We start from the raw sequence: 12,895 nt of genomic DNA, 5'->3' as shown, positions 1-12,895 counted from the left end.
CCAATGGTGTGTTTTCATTGTGTTCAGTGCCAGCTCGTGCTATAAATGCTTCAAATCTAATCATGGCCAAAGGCTTGGTCTTAAACACGTGGGAGGGTAGAAAGGCTAAGAGAGAGGTAAATAGCATCTCCTGCTAAATTTTTAAATTGGCGGGGATTCTTTGAATTAAATTTTCTACAAATGGCAATTATAGGTTAGTGGGAAACCACAGAAGCGCTGAGTCACAGTAAATGAAAGCCTCAGGTCTGTGGGCTGTGTGTGGAAATACCGAATACTAACAATACTTTCAAAGCAAGTCATCTCACTCACTGCTCAGAAGACCTGGCCCTTCAGTCTTTGAGGCATGTTAATTGCTGATTTATTTCTCTCTCTCTCTCTTTATATTATCTTTCTACTTACAAAATTTAAGAGAAAAACAAATTAGTCTCTTAGAGAAAAGAACTAAGTCTAAGCCAGGAGAGATTCCTATTCCTCCTGGTGCAGCAGGAGTCCTTCAGGGAATGTGGTGATGATGCCCATTTACTGCACCTTCTGCTGTGCCTTTCAGAAGTCAGATTCTCCTCACTGATAAGAATTTGCATGGCTATCATTTGAATCAAATTTCATGGCAGTATAGTGATCAGAGTAAATGCGGTCTCTATTGGGGTCAGCTAACGATCTCCTACATTTGGTGGGGAAGGTGATGTTTTGCTTCTGAGGGGAGAAAGATTCATGCTCTCCCAAATGGAGTGCAGGTCTGCCCAGGGAAGAGTGACCCAGCAAGTGTATGGCCAGCTCGCAGACCCTCTTGCAGAAGTTGGTGACAGCCTCCGAGGAGTCATTCGGCAGCCAGTGTCTCCTATCACAGGTATGGCGCTTGGGGTCCATTCAACTTATCACTGAACAGTCATTGCCGGCTACTCTCAGATGCCAAATGTGGGCGCTTTCAGATTCTTTGGTGGGTTCAGATTGTGTGTTTTATCCTTAAAATGTTAGTAAATGAAGGATGTCATTTCTTTAAAACAACTCTCCTTTGGGTCTTATTTGGTGTGAGGCCCTGTGCTATTTGCTGTTGTTTTGTTTGTATAGTGTTGTTTTTTTCTTCTTCTATGTTGGGTGTGATATTTCAACTTCCACGGTTAGAAAAAGGATCATGACTCCTCTTCCCATGCAAGTGACGCTTTCACATGTTTCTCAGCTTAAAACCCCTGACACGATGGCCGGCTGACCATGTGAATGTTCATCTCTAGCCCAAAGGTTGTTTCCTTTGCATCATCTCTTTATGCTACAGATTTGTGGCCATTTCCTTCTGTACTCTCCCCATCTGGGCACTCTCCATGACTACTGTCACCCAAATAAAAACACCTTCCCTGGCTGGGTAGCTCAGTGGGATGGAGCATTGTCTGGTACACTGAAGGGTTGCAGGTTTGATTCCTGATCAGGGCACATAGCTAGATGCACTGCATAAGGGAGGCAGCCAAACGATGTTTTCTCTCTCTCTCTCTCCCCTCCCCTCTTTCTCTAAAAATCATTAAAAACATATCCTCGGGTAAGGATTTAAAAAAATTTTAAGAACCTTATATTTAATGAATGTGTATAGTGTACCAGGCATTGTGCTACACATTTACAGATACCATCATATTCACTCTTAACAACTATAACCTCATCATACTAGCATTTTACAAGTGGAAGCTGAGACAGACAAGTTAAGTAACTGGCTCAAAGTCACACTATTTGTAAATGGCAAAAACTAGGACGCAAATCAAATGCGGTCTGTCCACCTAAGAAGCATGACCTCAGCACTGCCTCTCTGTGGCAGTCCCTCCATGTTATAAACTTCACATCACAAAATCTAAACACTTGCCTGTGTTACAGCCAAGATCAGAACTTCTACTACTCCTAGTTCACCCTGACAGGTCTGTTCCACATTCATGGGCACGTTGATGTTAACCAGTTTAGAACTTACCTAAGTAAAAACAATGCCCTTTCTTTGTCTATAATGACTGGCAGAGTGCTCCTCCCATGACCTCGCTCCATTTAATGGTCACATTGAAAGCAATCTTTACTTGATGCAGTTGGCGTTCTGATTAATATGGCTACTATCCCTGTTGAATGTAGACTATGTGTTTTCAATGAATTTGAGGATATTGTTTAATTTCACAATGTGGTTTACACTAAAATGACATCAACAGAGTCTAATCTTTCTTTTCTGATTTAGAAGACAATGAAGTAGGGTCTCTGCTAGGCCTAGGGACTGGGGAGGGAGGAGCTAGCATCAAACTTCAAATTTCCAGAGTGCATTTCATAGTTTACCACGTACATTCACACTCCCGATTTCATCTTATTCTTCCAGCAGTCCTACAAGGTAGGAAGCAGAGGTTACTCTTCACATTTTTTTGTTTAAAATAATGCAGATCAGAAAGGTTAAGATAGTTAAAGTCTGGAGCCCAGGTCTTTTGACTTCAAGTATAGGACCTTCAACAAGTTACTGCTATACTTGTACAAGACAGAAATGTGGATTAACAAGCATATTATTTTCTCCTGGTGGGAAGTTCAATTTTGAAAACTACAGTTAGTAAACTCCAAAAAAGCAAGAAGGTTCTCTGGCCAACGGTTAGAATGCAGAACAAATGAGGCCAAGGTCAAAAGCTCAATCCCCATAAGTGTTGGCTGTCTTCTTAGCTCAGTTTCTTGGCAAGATGATTTTGCCTAACTCAGATTCCCTCCAGCTTCAACCAGGTGTCCCACAGATGTGTGTTCTTGGCCACAGAAGGGGACTGGGTGAGAGTGTGGGAATGAGCAGGCTCCAATCCATCACCAAGACTGGGAAAACAACCCACAGTGAATGTTCTACTAATGGTGCATGAGACATAGCACCTATGTACATGGAAGACATTGTTACACACACACACACACACACACACACACACACACACACACACACTCATGCAGGCAGAGAGATAGCTCATTTGATGGAAACATGGTATAGAAAAACGAGCAGACATTGCCTGGCTGGCATGGCTCAGTGGTTGAGCATCGACCTATGAACCAGGAGGTCACGGTTCGATTCTCGGTCAGGCCATATGTCTGGATTGCCAGCTCTATCCCGAGTGTGGGGTGTGCAGGAGGCAGCCAATCAATGATTCTCTCTCATAATTGATGTTTCTATCTCTTTCTCCCTCTCTGAAATAAAGAAATATATATATATATATATAAAGAAAAAGAAAATGAGCCGACAAAAGAGATAAAGACTAGTTGTTTGCAAAAAGAGTCACCATTAATTCATTCATTCATTTATTCAACAAGTACTTGTCCTAGAGGGCCTAGGATGTACCAGGCACAGGTTTAGGTGCTGGAGGTACGGTAGTGAATAAAACATAAACATGTCTATCCTATGGCATTATGTTCTAGTGGAGGGCAAAATAAACTAGGACAACATATAGTGTATTGGACTGTGAAAAGTGCTAAGGGAAAAAAATGAGGCAGGCCAGGGCGGGTGGAAGTGTTGAGGGGAGAAAGGTGAAGTAAATAAGGTGATCAGAGAAGGTTTCACTGAGAAAGTGACATTTGAGCAGAGACCTAAGGAATGTGAGGAACAATCATGAAGACATCCAGGGCAAGACCCTTCCCAAGCCATACAAGAGCAAGTGCAAAGAGCCTGCAAAGGACCACGGAGAGCACAACTGGCACATGGAAGTAACCCCAAGGAGTGGAGGTCAGCGAGGTGGGGGCCCACGTGCAGATCGTGTGGGGCCACAAAGGCCACAGGAAGGACTTTGGCTTTCACTGGAATGAAGTGGGAAAGCTGAGCAGAAGTGATCTGATTTTTTGCTTTGGGGATGGCATGGAGAAAAGACTGTAGGGGGCCCAGAGCAAAACAGGAAGACTGGCTGGGAGGCAGGCACAATAACCCAGCAGGGGCGCTCAGGGCACTTAGCCTGTGTGTGGGCCCCAGAAGTGGCAGGCCTGGAGGAAGTCCGAATGCCAACAGCATTGCAGCTGGAAAGGGTGTGGACAGAGAAAGAGTCACAGATATTAGGCTTGAGCAACTCAAAGGATGGAACATGCCATTTACCGAGACGGAGAAGATTTTAAGAAAAGCATATTTGGGGGAGAAAGATCCAAAATTAGGTGTTTTGAATGTTGACTACTTGAAAGATACAGTTTATTTGGGAAACATCAGAGTTTTGATAGTTTTATGTGACACTCTCCATTAGTGTAATTAGAATAATTCTAATAAAAAAAGTTTTACAGTAAGTCATCTGCTTCACAAAGCAAGATACTCTAGTGTACTAGTATATCCTATACTGTAATAGTCCCATGCTGAGAAGTATCCCGAGCTCCCTTCTCCCCTTGAGGTTTGTGTGGTATGATATCTTATTTGCCCATTTCAAAGGGATTAAATGCCTCCCTCCCTTCCCTACCTTACCATATCCCCAAGAGGCAACCCTGTGGTTGCCAGCAGAGAATAGCTCAGTTGCTCTTGCAGCACATTTAAAGCAGATGAGAAAAGCCTTCACCCTGGAATAGAAATATCAGGGACAACTTGGCTCCAAAGGCACAGAGAGATGGATTGATGTTGGGAGGTGGGGGGCACAGCAGGATGCTTCCAGGCTGCACCTCCCCCTGGAAGTGTGAACACCCAGGGAACACCCACTCTGGGAGTTGGACAATTGTCTAAACCTCACATGGGGCGTGGGGGAGCGCAGTGATAGCTACAGGCTTTCCCAGGCTTTACAGTGCTAATTAAAGTATTTGCAATTACCTTGGCTTGTCCTGTGATTCCTTTCTGCAAACAAACAAACAAACAAAAGATGGGAGAATATATTAGCTCTTGGCTGTGTAATTGTAAAAAAAAAAGTTTTCCTCCCATAATCATTCTTTTGTTCTGCTTGGAAAAGAGCTGAACCCACTATGCACACATAGGAAAGTATCTGACTTACTTCCTTGTTCAAAACAGTATTTTTCCCTTCCATTTTATATGGGAGTGCAATTACCTATTTACTTTTAAAGCATGAGTATTTATTTTGAATTTAATAAAAGTTCTTAATTTGGGTGTCTTATTTTTATTGCATGAAGATACGTCTCCCTAATTCTTGTTATTCTTCTCATTCAACACACTTGGCAATGTTATCTGCCTACTCAGAATGCAAATGTTATATTTTTTTAATGAGAAAAGCATTCACTAGACTTGGAAAGAACTTGAGGGGTGTAAGTTTGTGTCTCTGTGAGTGTAAATAAAGAGTTGCGCTTATTGCTACTTTATAATAACCACATGCTTGAAGGCATGGATTTTTTTTCACTAGGAAAAAAAACCAAACAGGTCCACTGTCAGTAGAGAAATGTGAACCATGTGTGACTATTTCATTGATTCATTAGACATTTAGTTAAGTTTATACACTGATTCTTATGAATTTTTAACCTCTTTAAACTTAGATGTTCTAGCCAATAAGTATATTCTGCAGGTGGCTCCTGAGATAAAGATTTTAGGTGTCTGCTGAACATGTCAGGTGGATTACATGCATTATTGATAACGTTGGCCCATCTCTACCTGGTGGTAACAGCAAAACATAACACTTTGGGAAGACTGTCAGAAATAAGAAACATGAACACAAACATCGTAAATAAGAAACATGAACTAGAATGCTTCTTTATATCAAGTTGGAAAAGGACATTAACACAAAAATGAAGTTTTATATCGGATTTCCTTCCTTTTTGCTTTCAGGTTGGTTTGCAAGGTGCCTCATTCAAGAATGTCCTAAAACCAGAATATTAATTGAGAGTGGAGGTTACTCAAGATTTGAATTAAAGTTACCATATAAACAAGCACGGGTAAACCAAATTCAAATAGTCAGTGCAATTATTTTTTTAACAGATAGTTTAGGTTAATAGGTGGAGACACGGTTCTGCCACTGTATTTAAGGTTAGGTTAATAATTAACTTCGGTGCCTGGAGTGGTTTAATCAAAGCTTACTGTAAATCATAAAACTGCTCCATGCAGACTAAACAGGGTCTGAAAAAAAACAAATTTTTTTTACCACCTTGCTAGCCAGTTGGATAAGGTGTTAAAAAGTAAGATATTTTCATTCAGAATTGAGCACAGGCATCTTTACTTTTGGGAAAGAATAAATTAAAAAAAACAAAAACCCACAACTAAATAGAGGAGTCATGCATCCCAAACCAACAGTCTCCCCCCCTCTGCCATCAGTGGCAACCCGTGGACTTAACGCCAAAGATAAGAAATGTGTTGGAAGGAAAGCTGACCATTAACAGGATTAGAGAAAGGCAAGCAAAGGCGCTCGACCTTTCTACTCGGAAAAGACTTTAAAAACCAGCTCCGGGGGGCATTCAATAGCTTTCCTGAGACCTACTGCCAGGACACTGCAACTGGGTTAAAGATCTTTTCCGAGTTGAGGCAAAAAAAAAAAGTTGTGCGAACAAGTGTGAGAAAGTGTGTGTCGTGCGCGTCTGTGTTTTTAAACCTTTCACGGATCCCGTTCAGTAGCAGTTTGATTTCCATCCAGCATAAGCAGAGCGCGTTCCCACCCTGGCCGAGTCGGGCCACGGCCTCCCCAACGCAACCACCTTCCTCCCAAGGACGGACGGACGGACGGCGAAGGGCTGGAAGGGCTGCCCACTGCAACACAGGCCGGCGACCGTCGCCGTCCCTGCGAGTGCTGGCTTTGGCTGTGAGGTCAGAGGTTCCAACCTGGCTCCACGCACACCCGGCTACCTGCTCCGTTCCTCCCTAGACTCCCGCGGACGGGAAAACCGAACGCGCGCGCGCAGGAGGCTGGGATGCTGCTCTTGGAACTGGTACCTGCAAGACAGCCAGCCCCGGCGGAATGCCCACACGCACCCCCGCGCCGGCCGATGGCCGCAGTGGCCGCATCAGCATCCCGAGCCCTGACCCTGAACTTCCCCTCCTTCCATTGCTTGAGACTGGTACAGCAAGTGCAGCGCTGCGACCCCGAGGGGCCGCTGGCCGAGGTGGAGGGTGGGGAGTGGGGGCGCCACTGTCGGAAGAAGCCCGCACCCAGCTCCTAGCTGCACCCTGGGCCGTCCACCGGCTTCCCTTGGGGGTCAGTTTCTCGCAGGCTGCACAAGCTGAGCCCCCAGTCCGGTCATGCCCGCCGCCCGCGGCTTTCAGAGAAACTTTCCAGAAGCGCCTGGTGGAGTGACCCGTGCTGGAAAAGAAGGAGGAGTCGCTGGGCGAGGGGGCGGAGAGGGAGCGGGAAAGGCAGCGGAGTCCGGTTTCCTTTCCCGACACCCACACGCTCCCTGGCTCCCCCAGTGCCGCTCGCGTCCAGGGGAGAGGGAGCGGACGTCAGGACCCTGCTTTGCACTGTGTACCACCGCAGAGCTGAGAAGAAACGGGGGAGCCGGGAGAACAGGCACTTCCACCCCAGCAAGGCCATGCAGGGTGGGTGGGCAGAGCCGGGCTGCTCCCGAGCGCCGCTGCCTGCGAGGCAGAGCTCTAGAACGTAGTTCGGAGACCCGGAACCTGGGGCAGGGGCAGAGCCCTTGTTTGGGTAGCAGCTCTGGCCATCTCTTGCCAGATCTTCCCACCCTTCCACCTCCCGGGAACCTCCTTTCCAGAGATCCTGGAGGAGGGCGCGGCGGGCACCCGCCCCGGAGTGGCAGGCTCTGTCTGGAGAGGGACGACGCAGCCCCGACAGATGCTGTCCTCACTGCCCAGGAGCTGCGGCGAGGGATGGGGCCCAGGGCGGGAGCGCCGCACACCCCAGGAGGAGACCACTCCCGGGCGCTCGTTCGAGCAAACAAAGCCCGGAACCTCTGGTGCCCGCGGCCGCGGGGACCGCGGCATCACCAAGTGGCAGGGCGCGCGGGTGCCAGGGCGATTACAAGTTTACACGCTCCACACAGAGCCCAGCCCAGACCCGCGCGGACAACAAAAGAGTCTCTTCCCTTTCCCACCGTCTCCGCGGAACCCATTCTCCCACTCCAAAATCCAAACCCGGGGATGGGTGAAAACAGCGCTCTTCCACCCAACCTCTTTCAGCCCTCGAGGGCAGAACCCCCTTCCCGGCTTTCGCACGAGGACAGGGCGCTTCCGAGAATCCCACCCTCCTGGGGCTATCTCTGCTCCCTGCTGGCTCCAAAGTGAGGACGTGCCCGGTCCCGCACACACATCCCCGGGCCAGACGGCCAGCCGCGCGGTCGCGGTCGCGGGCGGCACCGGGCGTTGTGTGCGGCGCGGGTGGGGAAGCCCGCAACACGGAGCCCGGCGGTCTCCGGGGCTCAGGGCAGAGAGGAGCGGCTGGCGGGGCTCACGACTGCTTCCCCCAGGGCCGGGCAATGCTCAGGAGACAGCGATACGAGACAAAATAAAACGCCAGCGCCACAAAGCAGCCAGCGCGTTCTGGCCGCGGCCCCAAGACCGCAAGCTGGAGGCGAGCCGCCCGGGAGGTGGAGCGCACCGGGGCGTCCCAGCCGTACCTTTTCGGTGCATCGACGGGTAGGCGGCCAGGGCTCGGAGCGGGCTGGTACAGCGTGTATCCCATTTAGTAATCCATTATCGAGAGGATCTCTGGGCCGCGAGCTGCGCTCTCTCCTTCGCCAGCCTTTGTCATTCCTACATGTGTGCTTGTCTCTTTGGGGATAACAGTCGCGGCGACTACTTTCTGGGATGCAAAAGCTCTGTGCTCATCTCCAATGAAAGGCGGAGAAGGGGAGCAGAAAAAAGAAAGAAAGAAAAAAAAACAAACAATAAGGGAGGAGTGAATGTTCAAGAAACTCTTCTTCAAATCCAAATTCCACTTGGATTCCACTCCAGCGAGTCCCTCCGGTAGTGTCTGCGCCGATTAACAAGTCATTTCAGGGTGGGGGGCGGGGTGGGGGCTGGGGCAGGGGTGCACCCTCTAGCCCCGTTCTGCGACCGGGCGCGGTGTGCTGCGGGTGTGGCGATGCTGGCCGCTGCCGCCGTTCCTAAGTGGACATTGCGGGCGGTCAGCCCAGGGAAAAGCGCCGCTGCTGTTGTCCCGAGCGCCCGGGCAGCCGAGTGCGAGGGGAGCAGAGTTGGCTGCAGCCTCACCCGTTGCCGCTCACTACTCCTCTGTCACTGGAGAGGCCGCCGCTCCCGGGCTGAGCCAAGTCCCGGACTGGATTACGCACAGCGGACTCTCCTCCTGCAACCCCGCCTACTTTGGCTGGCTTCTCCTCCGACCCAAAGGAGAGCTAGGGTGTTTGTGTGTGAATGCGAGTGAGCGAGACAGAGAGAGGGAACCTACGCGGTGAGGCGGCAGGTGGAGATCTGGACCGACTGACCAGTAAAGCTTTCCTTCCACCGCGAGTCCTGACCCCGCCGACGCGCTCTGGGCAGAGGTCCCGGAGGGGGCGACTCCGGCGGAGCCCAGCCCTTGCCTCCCCCACCCTCGCATCTGCTCTAGCATTGGGAAAAGAAAAAAAAAATCCAGGACAGTATTGCTGAGTCCTGCTAGATGAGAAAAATAAATAAAAATAGATGTAGCGCAGGAGCGAGTTACAAGAAAGGATTTGTCCATCGATTTTCTTAAATGGAAAAGTTTTAAAGCATGAGGGTAAGTGAACGGTGAGCCTTTCTAATTCTGATTACTGTCTCAAGAGGTAGATTCCAGAAGTGACGGACGCTCTACGCACCCAAGTGAATTAGATAGAAGCCGGTGCGGTTAATAATACACTTAGAAGATAGGAACACAGCTATGAGTGAACGCGTATACAGCACGTTAATAAGGCATGTTAAGTAAGCAAATAAGTCATAGTACAAAGAATGGTGTTGATAACGATTTGTTTTAAAATTTAGAAGTGTGTAGACTGTTCTTAGAAATAAATACACTTAAGAAATAAAACGCAAACAATTCCGATGAGAACCCAGTGGCTTCATGGAAGAAGTAAATCTCAACTTCTTCCAAGGCGCTATTGTTATGTGATTTCACGAAGAATGGTAGACACAGCCTTCCTCCATCGTTTGAAGTTTCATTCGCCAAAAAGCCTTGCTGACTTAGACTTGTGCAAACTGGACCGGCCAGACCCATTCCCCCAAACCCGGCCCATTGCGCGCTCCCTGCCGCGCCCGCTCGCAGTGCAAACAATTGCGCGCTTTGGCCGCTGTTTCCCCAGCGGGCTGCGCAGATGGCGCGGGCGTACTCACGGCCTTTAAAGAAAGTAACCCTGGGCGGCCACGCAGTTCTGGAAGCAATATTTACTAGCCAGGGGTCGGGCGAGAAAAGCGCTGGGAGGGAGATTGGAGTCGCGGTCATCCTCGGGCCGAGTGCCCTCCAGTAAATGATTAGAAACTGTACCTGTGCCCTAGTTGGGACGAGGGTCACTAATGGGCTGGGAACCCAAGTTATGTACAGACACCTGTTCGTGAGAACTCACAGAGAATAAATGCACACGCGACAACACCATCCATGTATATGTAAATATTATTATTATTATTATTATTATTATTATTATTCTTTCCACAACCCACCTGGAAAAAGTGGGTAACTGGTAAAGGGGGAAAAGTCAATCTCTGCTGTTCTCCAGAGCTGCCAGCAGGGGCCGCTATCTCCACCTTTCCCAACCAAAGTCGCTACAGATTCCGGATGGTGGAGGGGGTTGAGTAGGGCGATTCTAGGTGCGCGCGCAGCCCCCGGGATCCGGGGGCTGGCGCCGAGGGGGACGGGGGCTGGGGTGGGGTGAGGAGGATGGGAGCGGCGGGCTTGGCTGTGCGCTCCCGCACCCTGGGTGTAGGCTGGCTCTCCGAGGTCCTTTTCGAGTCCGGTTGGGATCGGGAGCAGGGCGTTGGTGGGCCAGGACGGCTCCATCCTCGACTGCACTATTTAACAGGCAGCTTTTGGCTGGCGACGGCAGGGCCAGCTCGAGCTGGATTCCTGAGCTCCTCCTTGCGCCCCTGGCGCGGGCCCGAGGCGAAGGGTCCTCGCGGTCCTCGCGGTTCTCCTAAAGGCACCTCTGTCCTGCCCGGGTCGCCGCCAGGGCCCCTTGCTCGCTCTGCCGCTGATTTACATGCTAATTGTATCTGGGAAAAGTTCTTTCATTGGCAGAATTAGGCAGAGCCACCGAATTGTTTCACAGGCTGAACCAAATTAATTCCGAGTTTAGCTTCTTCCCTTGGAGAAACAAACAATTAAGCTGTCTTGTTTGCTTTATGGGTATATTGGAAATGCCCCACATCGAGTTTCAGGATATATTTTTAAAGGGAAATCATTTTCATTAATAGTTGCATTTTAATTTGCTGAGCCAAGAAGTGAGAGATTAAATTTACCTAATTTAAAATAATAGAATACAAGAAGAAAAGAATCTGAGTGAACTTTACAAGGATAAGAAATACCTCCCAGAATCTTCCTGGCAATTGTTAGATCCTAAAGTCTCACCACCCAATTAGGTGCCCATCGTCCTGACCAGGTGAGATTACATGTCCGCCTGCCAGAGGAGAGATGGCTCCAGGAGCTGGAAAAAAAAAAAAAAAAAAAAAGCCAGCTACTGTGTCACTCCCCGAAGCCCTCAGGGGAGCACCTGTGGGGAATAGGCTGAGGAAACCCCATGATGTCATCTCCCCTCGGCGCACCTCAGATGACTTCAGGAGCCTGCCTTAACCTTTCAGAAAAACTGCTGCCCCTCCAAAGGGATTTGCAATTTTGAAATCTGCAATCTACCCTGTCTGTTAGGGGAAAGAAAGCCAATGGGAGTGAAAGTATCACAGCGTTAGGACTAGGAGGAAAGGTAGACGGCTTTACAGTTAAGTAGCATGAAGCAGAGTGAGGCCAGCTGTGGTTCTATAACTTACTAGTTGGTGACCTTGGGCAAGTCACTTGTCTCTCTGGAGCCACAGTAGCTTCACCTGTAAATGGGGATTCATGTACCACTCACTCCCGGGGACTGTGTGGACTAAATGAGATGGTGAATGTAAAGCTCACGTCTAGGGGCCGGCACACACTGCGCTGTAAAAGTTAACTAGCATCCTGGTCATGCTTGCCATCCTCCACATCAATCTTACCACCACGTTTTACAGGCGTCAGATGGAGGCACAGAGGAAAGGTGTGGCTTGCTCTGTGTCAGTGCTGAGACCTACCCATACCTCCTCGTCATAAACGCTGTTTTGACCACACCTGCTTTCCCTCACATCACCCGGAAAGTATGGAGGCAGATTACACAGACAGGTAAAATCACACAGGGTCCTCTTAAAGATCACCTCTAGCCACCTGATCAAAATCTCTGCTTTAAGACAAAAGGGAGTAGTGAACTTGGAGAATAAGGATCTGCTGGTGCTAACCACTCAACTCCTGGTGAGTATGAGTTCCTGGCGGACACTCTGGGAGTTCGGTTTGTACATCAGGCCATTATCCATCCTAATCAGGAAATCTCTGTATCTACAATTCCTTCTTCAAAGTCTCCTTCACCTCCTTGTCTTAAATCAGTGGTTATTAAAAATCCATCTGCACGTTAAAATTACTGGAGAGCAGATTCTGATTGTCAGTCATGGGTGGGACCTGGGCCTGGGTATTTGTTAAGCTCCCTGGATGAATCTCTGTGTGGAGCGGGGATGAGAACCACTGTCACAGTGAGCCCTGGCGGTGTTCTAGAACACTGCTTTCCCCAGCCTTTTCTGTGGAGCTGTTTATTGTCCCTCTTGCCCACTAACCCCAGTGTTGGGAAGTGAGGTCCGTGTCCCTGCTTCTCAGGCCATTTCTCCTCTCAAAAACGTCCAAACCTTTGTAGGCTCTGCCCTACAAATACATTGGTGGTATATCCACAGACCTCATTTTTACCCCACTTTTCAAAGGCTTAGGGCCAGGCTTATAGTCCTTTTACCATTCATGGAAGTGTTAGTGTCCACCGAAGTACCCACCCTCTGCTTCTGTTTCTCTTCTACCTCATCTACACTGTCCTTTCCCCTCACTCACCTCTGCTC

At 48.9% G+C, this 12,895-nt stretch overlaps 1 protein-coding gene and 1 long non-coding RNA gene across 2 annotated transcripts in view; both read right to left on the bottom strand.

Annotated features, from left to right (window-relative positions):
• Positions 1-9,046, bottom strand: part of SEMA6A (semaphorin 6A) — a 124,781-nt gene extending 115,735 nt beyond the window's left edge. Inside the window, exon 1 of the mRNA XM_054714974.1 lies at positions 8,440-9,046. The gene's annotated coding sequence lies outside the window, so the exon portion shown is untranslated. The remainder of the gene's footprint in view (positions 1-8,439) is intronic.
• A 1,676-nt stretch (positions 9,047-10,722) lies between these two features.
• LOC114232608 (uncharacterized) lies at positions 10,723-12,440 on the bottom strand. Its single transcript, XR_003618693.2, has 3 exons — positions 12,257-12,440; positions 11,315-11,433; positions 10,723-11,093 (listed from the first exon to the last, which is right to left on the bottom strand). It is a non-coding gene; the product is annotated as an uncharacterized LOC114232608 (long non-coding RNA).
• Positions 12,441-12,895: the final 455 nt, after the last annotated feature.

The sequence above is a fragment of the Eptesicus fuscus genome, chromosome 4 (genome assembly GCF_027574615.1).
Source record: "Eptesicus fuscus isolate TK198812 chromosome 4, DD_ASM_mEF_20220401, whole genome shotgun sequence".
NCBI classification, from domain to species: domain Eukaryota; kingdom Metazoa; phylum Chordata; class Mammalia; order Chiroptera; family Vespertilionidae; genus Eptesicus; species Eptesicus fuscus.
The sequence above is the reverse complement of the archived record's forward strand: the minus strand, read 5'-3'. Positions and strand labels throughout refer to the sequence as shown.